This window comes from Grus americana, unplaced genomic scaffold (genome assembly GCF_028858705.1).
Source record: "Grus americana isolate bGruAme1 unplaced genomic scaffold, bGruAme1.mat scaffold_496, whole genome shotgun sequence".
Lineage (NCBI taxonomy): Eukaryota > Metazoa > Chordata > Aves > Gruiformes > Gruidae > Grus > Grus americana.
The window spans coordinates 7151-19472 of NW_026561753.1; the positions used below are offsets into that span (position 1 = coordinate 7151).

A 12322-nucleotide genomic window follows, 5' to 3' on the forward strand; every position below is an offset into this window, starting at 1 on the left:
GGCAGTCCCTAAGGCAACGCGATCTAAAACGTGGAAGTTTTTTTTTCTATTTTTAATAGTTTCTTACGGATAGGAGGCTCGTGTGAGCGTTTAGCCTGTCCCGTCCTTAATTCTGAACCCACTGGCTGGTGCAGAAGGACGGTCGTGTGACAAAAACAGCATGAAATTTGTCCCTGTGCCGGCTGCGTCCCGTGGTAAAGGAGTACATCTGTTATTCCTGCGTGAAAGATGTTTGATGAGCGTACCGCATCGTCAGAGCTGCTCTTGGTCTGCCTGCAAGCCGTGGGTTATGATTTAGAAATACGTTCGCCTACCGTTCCTTAACTGTGTGGTTTTGGTTTTTATTTTTTCAAAGAAAGGGTGGCTTTTTCGTCGATCTCTTTGTGAGAGTATCAAATCAGGCGGCGGTAAATACGTAGAAGCAACTAGGCGTACTACGGCGTGTACCGGACAGCGTTGGCGTGCCGCTCTGCTAGCAGCGGAGAGCCAGATGAGGATGCCCGTGGTAAGTACTCGTTCTGCCTCCGGCTGAACGGAAAGATTCTCATGTGGAGGGTTCCTGGGCTTGTCTGTGTGATTAGCATTACTTTTTTTTTTTTTTTTTTTTTTTTAATATGAAACAGGGTCAGATAATTGTTGATGAGTGGGACTTTGCGTACTCCTTTAGGTAGTTTTTCGTACTGAACCTTAGATCGGTTACAAAACTTAATCTTTGTGCAGTTTACACGTTTTGTAGCAACTACAAAGACATTTATCCTGTAGGTAAGCTGAAAATAAAAATGCGGTTTCTCACCTGATTTTTCTTTCGGAGGAACGCTCGCCCCCAGCGGCTGGTTTTTTTTGCTAGTGTTGTCGGGGGGAAGGAACGGCGGCGCTTGCCTGATTTCTTCCCCTAGCCAGGGACCTGAAACTTTGTTTTCCTCAGCTGTTTCACTAGAAATTTACAAGTGTCGGTGGTCAACAGTGGCAGAGAATTGGGTGGCGTTTTCAATTTCAAAGGGAAGGAACGTGTTGATGTTAATTCTGTTACCAAAAGCGAAGTACCAGCTGCTTCCTCTTTCTAGATCTTCTCTCCTTTCGCCGTCCTCCCCGAGGGGTAACGTGGCCACGCCGTATACCTTTTCTGCTCTGGTACCGTTCGTTTGATACGCAGGAGCGCTGTGAAATAAATAGAAGGGCTACGGACAGACATCTGCCATCGTTGCGGCTGCCTTAAATCGTGTATTTGTCCCTTTAGCCCGTCATTTCCTTTCCGCTCAGTTGAGTTACGTGCAGCGTTAGGTTCCAGTCGAGAGCGGTGCCGCCGAACAACGCTCTGGGAGCGTGCGCGGAGGAGGGCGACCGAGATGGCGAGAGGTCTCCGAGGCAAGACTTAGGGGGAGCGGCTGAGGTCACTTGGTTTGTTCAGCTTGGAGAAGGGAAGGCCGAGGGGTGACCTCATCGCAGTCTACACCTTCCTCGAGGGGGACGGCGGAGGGGGAGGCGCTGACCTCCGCTCTCTCCGGTGACCGGCACTAGGACCCGAGGAAACGGGACGAAGCTGCGTCAGGGCAAGTTCAGACCGGACGTTGGGAAAAGGCTTTTCACTGAGAGGGCGGTCGGTCAGTCACGGAACAGGCTCCCCAGGGAAGCGGTCGCAGCCACCGAGCCTGTCAGGAGTTCAAGGAGCGTCTGAACGATGCTCTTAGTCGCACGGTTTAGTTTTAGGTAGTCCCGCGTGGAGCGGGGGCTTGGTCTCGGTGATCCGTATGGGTCCCTTCCAACTTGAGATACTCTATGATTCTGTGAAATCTTCTGGGTTAGAAACGACCTTATTGTAATAGAGAATTCGCTGAACGTGGCTTTGTGCAAGGACTGTCGTCTTAGAATATCTTTTTTTTTTTTTTTTCCCCCCCCCCCCCCCCAGATATGAGAAAAGCTCTGTCCAGAGATATGGAGACGAAATCAGTTGTACCTCACCCTGTGACACCGGAAGACATTGAGTAACTGTAAGCTGTGATGCTCAGTGAAATTACTAAGAGCGTTAAGTTTCCCGTGCCTTTGCTTTCACTCTCCCATTCTCTTGTCTTGCGGCACGTCGCATTTTTTGAGGCCGTGGAAGCGACACCGGGAGCGATGGGTTGTCAGAACCAGGTCCTCCTGCCCGTCGCTGGTTTTGCTTACCTTCGCCGTCTCTGTGTACCAGCCTGCATCTCTCTCTCTCTGTTCCTCAATCCCTGTCCTCTCTTCTCTGTTCTGCTTTGTTTCGCTGCGTATGTCCCGTTCCCTGTCCCACCTTTATCCTTCCTTCCTTCTTCCTCGCCTTTTTCTTTGTCCTTTTGTCCTGCTCCCCGACCCTGTTTCTCGCTCCATCTGACCGTCCTTTTCCTGGCACCTTTGTGTCTCTGCTCCTTGCCCCCGTCTTTCTCTCCCCTCTGCCCAGTCCTCGTCTCCCTCTTTTGTCTCTCTGTCCCTCTGTCCTCCTTCTGCCTCTGCCCCTCTGTCCTGCTCCCTGCCCCTCTTGTTCTCACTCTGCCCCAGCGTCCCGCTCCCCGGTCCTCTTTCCCTCTGTTGCTCTCTCCTTTTATCTCTCCTTCTCCCTGCTCCCCAGCCCGGTTCTCTCACGCTCCCGCTTCCTTTTTTTATTCTCTGTTGCTCTGTCCTGCTCCCCGTGCCGCTGTCCCTCGCCGTACCTCTCGGTCCGGCTCCCTGCCCTTATTCTCTTTTCCTCCCTCGCCGTGGCGCTGCCCGCCCAGGGTCGTTTCTGCCTCTCTGTCCCGCTCCCCGTCCTGGTTTGTCGGTCGCCGTCCCGCTGCCTCTCTTCCTGCCGCTTCTTCCTCCCTCTCTGTCAGGCTCCCTGTCCCCGTCCTTCACTCGCCGTCCCTTTCCTTGCCTCGTGCTTTCTCGCTCGCCGCCGCCGCCCCCCCCCATCCAGCTGGCTGCCCCTTTTCTCCTCTCTTCTAGCGTCCTGCAGCTGGCTCCTCGGTTTTGGCGGCAGCCTGCACATAGCAGCCCAGCTCTCCAGCAGCCTGACGGACCGACCGTGTGTCTGTTCCACGCCGGACTGGCGAGCGTGGCTCGGGTAGGACAGCCGAGGTGCCCCAGGGCCGGGCCCCGAGCCCCGGTGCGGAGTCTCTCCCGGAACCGGCTCTGTGTGTGACTGAATAAACGCTTGCGGTCTCTTTTGCCGTGCCGGCTGCGTTGGCGCTTCCTTTGCGGGGGGGGGGGGGGGGGGGGGGGCGAGGGGCCGTGATGGAGGGCAGGGGAGGAGGTGTGTGTGGGGGTATTAACGTATTCAACAAGGTCACATTGCTCGCATCCTCGGGATCCAAAAGTGATGCTTCTTGGCTCCGCCCCTGACCCATGCCAAACTCCGGCCCCCCCCGCAAACTCCGCCCCCCCGCAAACTCCGGCCCCCCCCCGCAAACTCCGCCCCTCCACCCGCAAACTCCGCCCCCCCCGCAAACGCCCCTATGCAACCAAGCCCCGCCCCTCAAAACTCCGCCCCTCGCAAACTCCGGACAAGCCAAGCCCCGCCCCTCACGCAAAAACCCGCCCCCCACGCAAACTCCGCCCCCACCAACTCCGACGGCAAAGCCCCGCCCCTGCAAACTCCGCCCTCAGCCAAGCCCAACGCAAACTCCGCCCTCACGCAAACTCCGCCCCCACGGCCCGCCCTCACGCAAACTCCGCCCGCATGCCCCCCTCACGCCAAGCCCCGCCTCACGCAAACTCCGCCCCGAACGCCAAGCCCGCCCCTGAAACTCCGCCCCCACGCACGCCAAGCCCCCCTCACGCAAACTCCGCCCCACACAACTCCGCCCCTCACGCAAACTCCGCCCACTACGCAAGCCCCGCCCCCACCAAACTCCGCCCCTCACGCAAACTCCGCCCCGACGCACGCCAAGCCCCGCCCCTCACGCAAACTCCGCCCCCGGCGCAAACTCCGCCCCGACGCACGCCAAGCCCCGCCCCTCACGCAAACTCCGCCCCCGACGCAAGCCCCGCCCCTCACGCAAACTCCGCCCCGACGCAAACACCGCCCCTCATGCAAACACCGCCCCCACGCAAACTCCGCCCCCACGCAAACTCCGCCCCTCACGCAAACTCCGCCCCCGACGCACGCCAAGCCCCGCCCCTCACGCAAACTCCGCCCCCGACGCAAACCCGAGCCCTCACGCAAACTCCGCCCCGACGCACGCAACCCGCCCCTACGCAAACTCCGCCCTCACGCAAACTCCGCCCCCGACGCACGCCAAGCTCCGCCCCTCACGCAAACTCCGCCCCTCACGCAAACGCAAACTCCGCCCCCGACGCACGCCAAGCCCCGCCCCTCAAAACTCCGACGCAAACTCCGCCCCCGACGCCAACTCCGCCCCTCACGCAAACTCCGCCCCCGACGCACGCCAAGCCCCGCCCCTCACGCAAACTCCGCCCCCGACGCAAACTCCGCCCGCGACGCACGCCAAGCCCCGCCCCTCACGCAAACTCCGCCCCCGACGCACGCCAAGCCCCGCCCCTCACGCATCGCACAGCGCATGCTCGCTCGGTGCTGCCGCCTAGTGACCAAATTTCGGTACTGCAGCGGCAGCGCCGCGCATGCGCAGTGCAGCGCCACGCCCCCTCCCCGGAACCGGCTGCCGGCAGCCGGTGTGCAGGGGCTGCTGTGAGCCGAGGGAGGAGCGGAGGCGTCGCCGGGCTGCGGCTGCACGGAGGGAGAAGGTGAGCGGGGCAGCGGGACGGACCGGCGGGTCCCGGGGAAAGCCCCGAGGAGGGCGGCGGCAGCGGTGCCGCCTCCGAGGAGAGGCGGGGGGGCGGGGGGCGGCGGGGTCCGTGTCACAGAGGGGAGGGGGGCTGCCCGGAGCCGTGCGGCGGGTGGGGGGGGTGCGCGCCGTGTCGGAACCGGGCGGGGAGACCGTCCGGAGCCGCGCGGCGGGGGCTGCCCGGAGCCGGCGGGCGTCCGCGCCTTTCGGAGGTGGCTGAGGGGAGGCGGGGGCGGGGGCGGGGGGGGGGCGCCAGCCCGGAGCCGCGCTGCGGAGCTCGGGGCTGCCGTCGCGGCTCGGCGGGGCTTTCGGGTGAGTCGGCTTTGGGGTGAGGGCACGGGACGGTGTCCCCGCAGGGTCAGGAAGCGTGGAAGGCTGCCTCCCGCGGCACGCCGGCAGTTGCAGTCTTGGGGCACGCGGCTGCTGGTCGGCCATATTGGCTCCCCGGAGCACGCCGGGAAGTGTAGTCTTACGGCACTCTAATGGCTGCCACGCGGCGCTTGCCAGTGCGTGCCGGGAGGCGTCGTTTTCGCGGACGTGGCTGCCGGACAGCCCGACTTGCTCTCGCAGGAGCGCGAGGTTGGGGTTTTTTTGCCGGTTTCGAGTGGTTTTCTGCAGGCTTCCAGCCGCTCCCGAGCAGCGGTGCGGCCGTGCTACGAGAGCGCGCGCGCGCGCGAGGCGTTGCCCGGTGTCCCGAGACGAGCGCTACCGGTCGGACTCTCCGGAAGCCTGTCCGGCAGCCCCAGGCCGCCCCCGAGCCCTGGCGTGAAGGCGGCAAGCTGGCCCTCGCCTGTGCCGCTTTCTTCCTGAACAGGGGTGCTGGCGGCGGCGGCAGCGGCAGCAGCGCGGGGAAAGAGCGGCGTCTCCGGAAGCCCCTGCAGAAGGAGGAGGGTCTCCGGCCAGGGCCGACCTCCGGTAGTAACGGCCACTGCTTTTTCTTTCCCTCTCCCAGGCCGCGCTGAGGACGTGGTTGCCCGTCCCTCCCTTGGGGATGCCGTCGACTGCACCCGCCTCGCCTGTGCCTGGCCTGGCTCGCCTCGTGGCGTGGGGGCGAAAAGGGACAGGCGGCGGAGCGCTTACCGGCCGTGGACAGCAGCTGCCCTAAGGGAAGCTGGAATGGCCAGAGAAAGGTGAAGAAGAAGAAGAAGAGATGGAAGGCTCTCCGGCCGGCAGCTGCCTCCCGCTGCAGGCAAGAGAGCGCCTGCCTCGCCGGGTGAGGAAAGATCCCTCGTTGCGCTCCGCGGCAGGTCAGGCTGCCGACGGGCACCGCAGGGTCGCCACGCGTAATCCAAAGCACGGTGCGGCCGCGTACCGAGGGAGGCAGGGAGGCAGGCTACTCATCTAGGCAGACTCGTCTCCTCGGAGCTGTAAGACACCCGTGTATTCTCTTAGGCGGAGGACAGCCGAGCGACCGGAGTGACAGCAAAGGAAAGGCGGAGAGCGGGAGAAAGAAGCGTCTGCGCTGGCAAGCTCTCCCGGCAGCGCCGAGAGCCAGAGCTGCGGTGAGTCCTGGGCCCGCGGGGCCCCATCGCCTCTCCTCTGCGTCGCGGGCCCTCCTCTGCCCCCCTCGCTTTCCCACCCCGCTGTGGGGTTTTTTGGTTTGCTTTCTGCTCCCCGCTATGTTCTTTTTCCATCTCGCTCTGACGGGCTGCCTGTCCCCACCTTTTTTAGGTCCTCGCTCTCTCTGCCCCGTAGCCCGTGGCTATTGTTTCCTTCTCTCTCTCCCTGTCTCTCTGTCCGGCCCCCAGCCACTGTTTCTGCATTCCTCCCCCTCGGTCCTGTAGCCTGTCGGTATTTCTGCCATCTCTGGCTCTCTCTGTGCGGCTCCTCGTTCCTGTTGTTCGAGGTCTTCCTTCTCGGCTCCGTAGCGAGTCGTCGTGAGTCTCTCTCTTTCTCCGTCCCTCTTGAGCCTCTTCCCTGCCCCTCGTTTTGAAGGCCCGCCTCTCTGTCCCGGCACCCGTCGCTATGGTTCCTTTTTTCGGTCTGGCTCCGTCTCGCTCCCCGTCCCTGTTTTTCTAAAGTCTCCCCTCTCTGCCTCCTAGCCCGTCGGTACCTTTTTCTTTCCCCGTCGCGGTTCGTCTGGCTCCCTGTCCCTCTTTCTTTCTTCCTTCCTTCCTTCCTCCCTGTCTGCCCCGCAGCCCGTCCCTTCGTTCCTTTCTCCTTCCCTCTCTGTCCCTCTCCCGGTCCCCGGCATTAAACTCTGCTTCTCTGCCCGGTAGCTCGCCACCGTCTTACCTTTCCCCGTCTCTCTCTCTGTCCAGCTCCCTCTCTCGAATCTTCAATTCCTCCCTGTCGCTGCAGAAGCCTGTCGGGACTTTTTCCCCTGCCCGGCTTGCCTCTCCCTGTCTCGCGATTCCTCCCTCTCTGCCCTCTTAGCCGCGACCGTTTTTATATTCTCCGTCTCTCCCTCGGTCCGCCTCGAGATCCCGATTGTTTTTTAAAGCGACCGAATCGTCGAGGTTGGCAGAGACCTTTACGATTATCGGGTGGAACCGCGAACCTGGCGCTGGCAAGTCCCCCTCTGCCCCGCAGCCCGTCCCTTCCCTTCCGACGGCCTCTTTCTCCACCTCCCTCTGTCCGGCTCCCGGCCCCTCTTTTCCACTTCCGCCCTCTGTACCCTGTGGCTTTCCCCCTCTTCTTTCTCTCTCTGTCTCTGTTTGAGGAGGAGCAGCTGCCGCCCCAGCGTTCGCACCCCGTTCACGGTGTCGCGCGCACGCTTCTTCTCGGGCGCGCTTCCTCCTCCTCCTCCTCCTTCGGGCTCGACCCGAGGCTTCCGGCAGCAGTCTCCGGGTGTCGGATTTTGTAAAATAATTAACGTAACTGAAAGGTGCAGCAGCGGGATCGGCCCGGGCGGGGCGCCTCCAAAGAGAGGGACCCCGAACAAAGAAATCCCGGGGCCGTTCCACGCTTGGGTCCCGGACACCCGCCCCTCGCGCGCTGTCCGCGCGTCCCTTAGTCCCGCGGTGACTTTTGGTCTGGGGTCTTCTACCGTCGTCTCGGATTCTTCTTCTGTATAGCTGTGGGCGGTGCGTTATTCCACAGGTGCTGCTGCGCCGATGCTCCGTACGTTCGCAGTAACGGGTAGAGCGGAAGGCTCCGTGGCCAGGGAAGAGCGGCACGGACACGTTCCTGCTCGCTCCGTTGCACCGGAATTTCGACGGCTGGGTTCGGCCGCTAAATTGATGGCGCTACCGGAAGAAATTTCAGAAAAGTGAGTACTGTGCTTGTCTTTAATCTTTTAAAGTAATTTTTCTACGGGCGCCCGGTCCGTGGCTTAGATATTTGGTTTGCGGCGAAACAGACCCGGAACGTGGCTCCAAGTAGCGTTCCGATTCGCTGAAATTCCCCGTAGTCAGAGAGCAAGAATGGTGAATGTTGCTTGGCGGTTTGAAATCTCAGGCTTTCTCTGAAAGCTGACCTGCCAGAATGAGCCGAAAGCAGGCCGAACGCCAATAGGGATGCCGCAGAAAAGGTCCTCTTCTTGACAGGAGAAGAGCTTGGCGAAACGTCAGCGCCGTTTCCCGTAGGGCCTCCGACGTACCGGTTCGGCAAGCGTGGGCTTTGTGCGATTCCCTCGGGGACGATGGCGAACAAACGTTGTACGGCAGAGAGCATCTTAGCTTACTTTCCATCTCCTGCTCGGTTACTTGCAGAATATTTAATTTGGCGTCGCACGGACCCAGAGGGACGGGTCCCCAACTCATGCTGGTAGGGCAACCCCAGTACCAGCCGGTAAAATCGGAAAAGAGTACGACGTTTTGAAACGTTTGCCTTGCGAGGAGAAGGGCCGTCTCTCGTTAGGCAACTGAATTCTGCGACCGATTTCCACGCCTCACGCGCGTGCGTGCGCGCACACGCGCCCCCCCCCCCCCCCCCCCAACAGGCAGGCTTTGAAGGAGGCAGTCCCTAAGGCAACGCGATCTAAAACGTGGAAGTTTTTTTTTCTATTTTTAATAGTTTCTTACGGATAGGAGGCTCGTGTGAGCGTTTAGCCTGTCCCGTCCTTAATTCTGAACCCACTGGCTGGTGCAGAAGGACGGTCGTGTGACAAAAACAGCATGAAATTTGTCCCTGTGCCGGCTGCGTCCCGTGGTAAAGGAGTACATCTGTTATTCCTGCGTGAAAGATGTTTGATGAGCGTACCGCATCGTCAGAGCTGCTCTTGGTCTGCCTGCAAGCCGTGGGTTATGATTTAGAAATACGTTCGCCTACCGTTCCTTAACTGTGTGGTTTTGGTTTTTATTTTTTCAAAGAAAGGGTGGCTTTTTCGTCGATCTCTTTGTGAGAGTATCAAATCAGGCGGCGGTAAATACGTAGAAGCAACTAGGCGTACTACGGCGTGTACCGGACAGCGTTGGCGTGCCGCTCTGCTAGCAGCGGAGAGCCAGATGAGGATGCCCGTGGTAAGTACTCGTTCTGCCTCCGGCTGAACGGAAAGATTCTCATGTTGAGGGTTCCTGGGCTTGTCTGTGTGATTAGCATTACTTTTTTTTTTTTTTTTTTTTTTTTTAATATGAAACAGGGTCAGATAATTGTTGATGAGTGGGACTTTGCGTACTCCTTTAGGTAGTTTTTCGTACTGAACCTTAGATCGGTTACAAAACTTAATCTTTGTGCAGTTTACACGTTTTGTAGCAACTACAAAGACATTTATCCTGTAGGTAAGCTGAAAATAAAAATGCGGTTTCTCACCTGATTTTTCTTTCGGAGGAACGCTCGCCCCCAGCGGCTGGTTTTTTTTGCTAGTGTTGTCGGGGGGAAGGAACGGCGGCGCTTGCCTGGTTTCTTCCCCTAGCCAGGGACCTGAAACTTTGTTTTCCTCAGCTGTTTCACTAGAAATTTACAAGTGTCGGTGGTCAACAGTGGCAGAGAATTGGGTGGCGTTTTCAATTTCAAAGGGAAGGAACGTGTTGATGTTAATTCTGTTACCAAAAGCGAAGTACCAGCTGCTTCCTCTTTCTAGATCTTCTCTCCTTTCGCCGTCCTCCCCGAGGGGTAACGTGGCCACGCCGTATACCTTTTCTGCTCTGGTACCGTTCGTTTGATACGCAGGAGCGCTGTGAAATAAATAGAAGGGCTACGGACAGACATCTGCCATCGTTGCGGCTGCCTTAAATCGTGTATTTGTCCCTTTAGCCCGTCATTTCCTTTCCGCTCAGTTGAGTTACGTGCAGCGTTAGGTTCCAGTCGAGAGCGGTGCCGCCGAACAACGCTCTGGGAGCGTGCGCGGAGGAGGGCGACCGAGATGGCGAGAGGTCTCCGAGGCGAGACTTAGGGGGAGCGGCTGAGGTCACTTGGTTTGTTCAGCTTGGAGAAGGGAAGGCCGAGGGGTGACCTCATCGCAGTCTACACCTTCCTCGAGGGGGACGGCGGAGGGGGAGGCGCTGACCTCCGCTCTCTCCGGTGACCGGCACTAGGACCCGAGGAAACGGGACGAAGCTGCGTCAGGGCAAGTTCAGACCGGACGTTGGGAAAAGGCTTTTCACTGAGAGGGCGGTCGGTCAGTCACGGAACAGGCTCCCCAGGGAAGCGGTCGCAGCCACCGAGCCTGTCAGGAGTTCAAGGAGCGTCTGAACGATGCTCTTAGTCGCACGGTTTAGTTTTAGGTAGTCCCGCGTGGAGCGGGGGCTTGGTCTCGGTGATCCGTATGGGTCCCTTCCAACTTGAGATACTCTATGATTCTGTGAAATCTTCTGGGTTAGAAACGACCTTATTGTAATAGAGAATTCGCTGAACGTGGCTTTGTGCAAGGACTGTCGTCTTAGAATATCTTTTTTTTTTTTTCTTCCCCCCCCCCCCCCCAGATATGAGAAAAGCTCTGTCCAGAGATATGGAGACGAAATCAGTTGTACCTCACCCTGTGACACCGGAAGACATTGAGTAACTGTAAGCTGTGATGCTCAGTGAAATTACTAAGAGCGTTAAGTTTCCCGTGCCTTTGCTTTCACTCTCCCATTCTCTTGTCTTGCGGCACGTCGCATTTTTTGAGGCCGTGGAAGCGACACCGGGAGCGATGGGTTGTCAGAACCAGGTCCTCCTGCCTGTCGCTGGTTTTGCTTACCTTCGCCGTCTCTGTGTACCAGCCTGCGTCTCTCTCTCTGTTCCTCAATCCCTGTCCTCTCTTCTCTGTTCTGCTTTGTTTCGCTGCGTATGTCCCGTTCCCTGTCCCACCTTTATCCTTCCTTCCTTCTTCCTCGCCTTTTTCTTTGTCCTTTTGTCCTGCTCCCCGACCCTGTTTCTCGCTCCATCTGACCGTCCTTTTCCTGGCACCTTTGTGTCTCTGCTCCTTGCCCCCGTCTTTCTCTCCCCTCTGCCCAGTCCTCGTCTCCCTCTTTTGTCTCTCTGTCCCTCTGTCCTCCTTCTGCCTCTGCCCCTCTGTCCTGCTCCCTGCCCCTCTTGTTCTCACTCTGCCCCAGCGTCCCGCTCCCCGGTCCTCTTTCCCTCTGTTGCTCTCTCCTTTTATCTCTCCTTCTCCCTGCTCCCCAGCTCGGTTCTCTCACGCTCCCGCTTCCTTTTTTTATTCTCTGTTGCTCTGTCCTGCTCCCCGTGCCGCTGTCCCTCGCCGTACCTCTCGGTCCGGCTCCCTGCCCTTATTCTCTTTTCCTCCCTCGCCGTGGCGCTGCCCGCCCAGGGTCGTTTCTGCCTCTCTGTCCCGCTCCCCGTCCTGGTTTGTCGGTCGCCGTCCCGCTGCCTCTCTTCCTGCCGCTTCTTCCTCCCTCTCTGTCAGGCTCCCTGTCCCCGTCCTTCACTCGCCGTCCCTTTCCTTGCCTCGTGCTTTCTCGCTCGCCGCCGCCGCCCCCCCCATCCAGCTGGCTGCCCCTTTTCTCCTCTCTTCTAGCGTCCTGCAGCTGGCTCCTCGGTTTTGGCGGCAGCCTGCACATAGCAGCCCAGCTCTCCAGCAGCCTGACGGACCGACCGTGTGTCTGTTCCACGCCGGACTGGCGAGCGTGGCTCTGGGTAGGACAGCCGAGGTGCCCCAGGGCCGGGCCCCGAGCCCCGGTGCGGAGTCTCTCCCGGAACCGGCTCTGTGTGTGACTGAATAAACGCTTGCGGTCTCTTTTGCCGTGCCGGCTGCGTTGGCGCTTCCTTGGCGGGGGGGGGGGCGCGGGGCCGTGATGGAGGGCAGGGGAGGAGGTGTGTGTGGGGGTATTAACGTATTCAACAAGGTCACATTGCTCGCATCCTCGGGATCCAAAAGTGATGCTTCTTGGCTCCGCCCCTGACCCATGCCAAACTCCGGGCCCCCCCGCAAAACTCCGCCCCCCCCGCAAACTCCGCCCTCACGCACACCAAGCCCCGCCCCTCATGGAAACTCCGCCCCTGGCGCAAACTCCGCCCTGATGCAAGCAAGCCCCGCCCCTCAGGCAAACTCGCCCTGACGCATGCCAAGCCCCCTCACGCAAACTCCGCCCCCACACAAACTCTGACCCTGGTGCACGCCAAGCCCCGCCCCAATGCAAACTCCGCCCCTCACGCAAAAACCTCCGCCTGATGCATGCCAAGCCCCTCACACAAACTCCGCCCCCTCACGCAAAACTCCGCCCCGACGCACGCCAAGCCCCGCCCTGACGCAAACTCCG

General features: G+C 59.8%; 1 long non-coding RNA gene across 2 annotated transcripts; it reads left to right on the forward strand.

The window, feature by feature from the left end:
- The first annotated feature begins 7796 nt into the window (after positions 1-7796).
- LOC129200795 (uncharacterized) lies at positions 7797-11799 on the forward strand. Of its 2 annotated transcripts, XR_008575096.1 has the most exons (4): positions 7797-7953; positions 8996-9145; positions 10547-10628; positions 11581-11799. It is a non-coding gene; the product is annotated as an uncharacterized LOC129200795 (long non-coding RNA). The 2 variants fall into 2 exon arrangements; XR_008575097.1 differs by lacking the exon at positions 11581-11799 and having other exon boundaries at positions 10547-11159.
- Positions 11800-12322: the final 523 nt, after the last annotated feature.